We start from the raw sequence: 5178 nt of genomic DNA on the forward strand, positions 1-5178 counted from the left end.
GTAAAAAGTACCCATAGCTAGCAGCTGTTTTAAAAAGTACCTGACCTCCCTTTATATCAATAGAACAATAATGTCATTGTTAGCTAATGAATGTTTCCATGGTGAACAACGGCAACATGACAACGTTTCCATTGGTCCCTCTTCTTTAGAGAAGACCAGGAAGTGATGGATACACGGATCGTGTTCAAATCAATAGGCACGCAGTGACTCTAAAGAATAATGACCACGCACCAACACACATTCAGACTAAAGGAACCAGCTGTTTGGGAAATGAGAGAAGTAGAAAGTACAGGTATTTGTGTTCAACATGTAGAGAAGTAGAAAGTACAGGTATTTGAGTTCAACACGTAAGAAGTAGAAAGTACAGGTATTTGAGTTCAACATGTGAGAAGTAGAAAGTATAGGTATTTGGGTTCAACATGTAAGAAATAGAAAGTACAGATATTTGAGTTCAACATGTAAGAAGTAGAAAGTACAGGTATTTGGGTTCAACATGTGAGAAGTAGAAAGTACAGGTATTTGGGTTCAACATGTGAGAAGTAGAAAGTACAGGTATTTGGGTTCAACATGTGAGAAGTAGAAAGTACAGGTATTTGGGTTCAACATGTAAGAAGTAGAAAGTACAGGTATTTGGGTTCAACATGTAAGAAGTAGAAAGTACAGGTATTTGGGTTCAACATGTGAGAAGTAGAAAGTACAGGTATTTGGGTTCAACATGTGAGAAGTAGAAAGTACAGGTATTTGGGTTCAACATGTAAGAAGTAGAAAGTACAGGTATTTGAGTTCAACATGTAAGAAGTAGAAAGTACAGGTATTTGAGTTCAACATGTAAGAAGTAAAAGTACAGGTATTTGGGTTCAACATGTAAGAAGTAGAAAGTACAGGTATTTGGGTTCAACACGTAAGAAGTAGAAAGTACAGGTATTTGAGTTCAACATGTAAGAAATAGAAAGTACAGGTATTTGAGTTCAACATGTAAGAAGTAGAAAGTACAGGTATTTGGGTTCAAAATGTAGGAAGTAAAAATAAAAAGTCGTCATAAAAAAAGTAGTGGAGTAAAATACTCATACCAGAAAAATGTACTTAAGTACAGTTAGAAAGTACTACTTCCCACCGAGGGGTATTATAGATTTAGAGGTCACAAGTACAGTAGGCCTTCTTCTTCTTCTTCTTCTTCTTCTTCTTCTTCTTCTTCTTCTTCTTCTTCTTCTTCTTCTTCTTCTTCTTCTTCTTCTTCTTCTTCTTCTTCTTCTTCTTCTTCTTCTTCTTCTTCTTCCCCTCATCTTCGTTCACAGTGTCATTGCAATTCAGCCCGGGCTGTCCCATGGGAAACATCCAAGGGAAATGCTGATTGTGTGGAGGACACAGTGGTGTAATCCTCTGTGACGAATCAGATTGCAGCGTCATCAGCCCAGCAGTGTGTTTTTCTACACTAATTTGAAAGCCATTTCACACGGGGTCTTATGCCTCATTGTATCATGTCGGCAGCGTGCCTGAACAACAGAAATGTGTCGTCTTTTTAAGCGAGAATCCTGATCCTATCACCCTCCTGTCCCCCCTCCTTGTTGTCGTTATAAAGAGGATTACAATCAGATTTGTCACGTCGCGGGAATTATTGGTGCCGAGATAATCTCTGATCCACCTAATTTGCTGTTGCAGAGAAAGGAATTGGATGAAGTGTGATGGCTTCAGAGTCCTGATGTCTCCTCATTGATCGGTGTCAGCTGATTTTGGGAGAGGTCCATCATCTGATCATTGACGCTTTAGCCGTGGTGCGCTCACTGCAAGTTGTCCATACCGATTCTCCTGGGACACCTGAGTTTGTTCTGCTCTGATATATAAAGGAACACGGTCACATGACTTATCACGTCACCACCGCTAAGCTAAAGGCGGCTAATGTTGGGCTATAAAGGAACTACAGCACGGTCACATGACTTCACGTCACCACCGCTAAGCTAAAGGTGGCTAATGTTGGGCTATAAAGGAACTACAGCACGGTCACATGACTTCATGTCACCACCGCTAAGCTAAAGGTGGCTAATGTTGGGCTATAAAGGAACTACAGCACGGTCACATGACTTCACGTCACCACCGCTAAGCTAAAGGAGGCTAATGTTGGGCCATAAAGGAACTACAGCACGGTCACATGACTTCACGTTACCACCGCTAAGCTAAAGGTGGCTAATGTTGGGCTATAAAGGAACTACAGCACGGTCACATGACTTATCGTCACCACCGCTAAGCTAAACGAGGCTAATGTTGGGCTATAAAGGAACTACAGCAAGGTCACATGACTTCACGTCACCACAGCTAAGCTAAACGAGGCTAATGTTGGGCTATAAAGGAACTACAGCACGGTCACATGACTTCACGTCACCACCGCTAAGCTAAAGGTGGCTAATGTTGGGCTATAAAGGAACTACAGCACGGTCACATGACTTCACGTCACCACCGCTAAGCTAAAGGTGGCTAATGTTGGGCTATAAAGGAAATACAGCACGGTCACATGACTTCACGTCACCACCGCTAAGCTAAACGAGGCTAATGTTGGGCTATAAAGGAAATACAGCACGGTCACATGACTTATCGTCACCACCGCTAAGCTAAACGAGGCTAATGTTGGGCTATAAAGGAACTACAGCAAGGTCACATGACTTCACGTCACCACAGCTAAGCTAAACGAGGCTAATGTTGGGCTATAAAGGAACTACAGCACGGTCACATGACTTCACGTCACCACCGCTAAGCTAAAGGTGGCTAATGTTGGGCTATAAAGGAACTACAGCACGGTCACATGACTTCGCGTCACCACCGCTAAGCTAAACGAGGCTAATGTTGGGCTATAAAGAAACTACAGCACGGTCACATGACTTCACGTCACCACAGCTAAGCTAAAGGTGGCTAATGTTGGGCTATAAAGGAACTACAGCACGGTCACATGACTTCACGTCACCACCGCTAAGCTAAAGGCGGCTAATGTTGGGCTATAAAGAAACTACAGCACGGTCACATGACTTCACGTCACCACAGCTAAGCTAAAGGTGGCTAATGTTGGGCTATAAAGGAACTACAGCACGGTCACATGACTTCACGTCACCACCGCTAAGCTAAAGGTAGCTAATGTTGGGCTATAAAGGAACTACAGCACGGTCACATGACTTCACGTCACCACCGCTAAGCTAAAGGGGGCTAATGTTGGGCTATTGGACATAGAGATTTATTATTGTTGTCGGGTGGTGCACAACATGTTTGTCAACAGTAGGTCTTCAAAACAGCAAGAGCATTTTTTATAAGCTTCAAAATGCTAATTATCTCTGAATTGTTCCGATCAAAACCTGCTTTTTATGTGTTTTTATTTGTTTTAAATTGTTGTAGTTTGACAAAAAAATTAAAAATAAGCTTCACTTTCGTTTCAATAACTAGTTTGTTCTGTAGCGTTCAATCAAAATGTTGTCATACTTTCATGTTGTGCTTCTTCGTTGTTTTGTTTTCTTAAAGAAATCTCTGTGGACGAGAAGCAGTTCACATAAGTTATCTTGAGCAAAGGTGATGTAAAAGAAAGAGTATGGAAAGAAAAGACAGGATGACAGAGTTACATTTACAGCAGCATCAGTAAATGCGACATTCAAAATACTTTTTTGCAAACTGATACAGAGGCTCATTGATGTTGTCAGGCGGAGCACAACATGGCACGTCTCCGAGCCCTCCTCTTTTTGGATGCAAATTAAACACAACATGTCCTCGTACCTTAACGACAGCACAGGGTGATTTATAGTGACTTCCAAAACAACATGGCTGTTCTATTTAGCGCTTTAAATCTGATTAGGTCAGGAAACAAAATGACTTGCTTAGGTTTATGGGTTAGGGTTCATGTCGTGATTCCTGGCATACCTTTTTTTATTGGTGTCACTTCCTAACAATCCTATTGGTTTCCACAAATTATTTACCAGCTTTATCACTTAACCGCTAAGCTAAAAGTGGCTATGTTGGGCTATAAAGGAACTACAGCACGGTCACATGACTTCACGTCACCACCGCTAAGCTAAAGGAGGCTAATGTTGGGCTATAAAGGAACAAAAGCACGGTCACATGACTTCACGTCACCACCGCTAAGCTAAAGGCAGCTAATGTTGGGCTATAAAGGAACTACAGCACGGTCACATGACTTCACGTCACCACCGCTAAGCTAAAGGTGGCTAATGTTGGGCTATAAAGGAACTACAGCACGGTCACATGACTTCACGTCACCACCGCTAAGCTAAAGGCGGCTAATGTTGGGCTATAAAGGAACTACAGCACGGTCACATGACTTCACGTCTCCACCGCTAAGCTAAAGGTGGCTAATGTTGGGCTATAAAGGAACTGCAGCACGGTCACATGACTTCATGTCTCCACCGCTAAGCTAAAGGTGGCTAATGTTGGGCTATAAAGGAACTACAGCACGGTCACATGACTTCACGTCACCACCGTTAAGCTAAAGGTGGCTAATGTTGGGCTATAAAGGAACTACAGCACGGTCACATGACTTCATGTCTCCACCGCTAAGCTAAAGGAGGCTAATGTTAGGCTATAAAGGAACTGCAGCACGGTCACATGACTTCATGTCTCCACCGCTAAGCTAAAGGTGGCTAATGTTGGGCGTGATGATGTTTAGTCGTCTTATTTAGACACTTAGCAACCACCGTTTTTAAATCCACCAGTGGGGTATTTACTGACGTATTTTATGTCTAAATATTTTCAGCTTGTGTTAACCACATACCTTATTTCCAGCTTACAATCAAAAACACAATCAGAAATCCATAGACTTTAAGACCAGGAGGTTTTGAAACTTATTCCTGCACCACTCTTGCGATTGGAGTTATTTCCGGGTGAATCTAGACAATATAGAGAGTGTTTTTGCGAGTACAAAAATGTCCTGAATGTGTGTTTGGACCTCAGTGAACGGCCATCACTTCAGAGCTTCATCTCAGGGACCTCTGGCTTTGATAACACTCTGAGGTGTTATCAAAGCTTTGTGCACTGGCATTTCACTAATTATCATCTTTCCACACGGGAGGCGAACATTTCAAAGGCCACAAATGCTACCAACCCTTCATGTATCTCGGCCCTGATCCGCCCGGAGCGTGCCTTTATCCACTTGTTTATTTGTTCCAGATTCGTCTGTTTCCCAGCGGACTC

This window comes from Pseudochaenichthys georgianus, chromosome 10, assembly GCF_902827115.2.
Source record: "Pseudochaenichthys georgianus chromosome 10, fPseGeo1.2, whole genome shotgun sequence".
Classification (NCBI taxonomy): Eukaryota; Metazoa; Chordata; class Actinopteri; order Perciformes; family Channichthyidae; genus Pseudochaenichthys; species Pseudochaenichthys georgianus.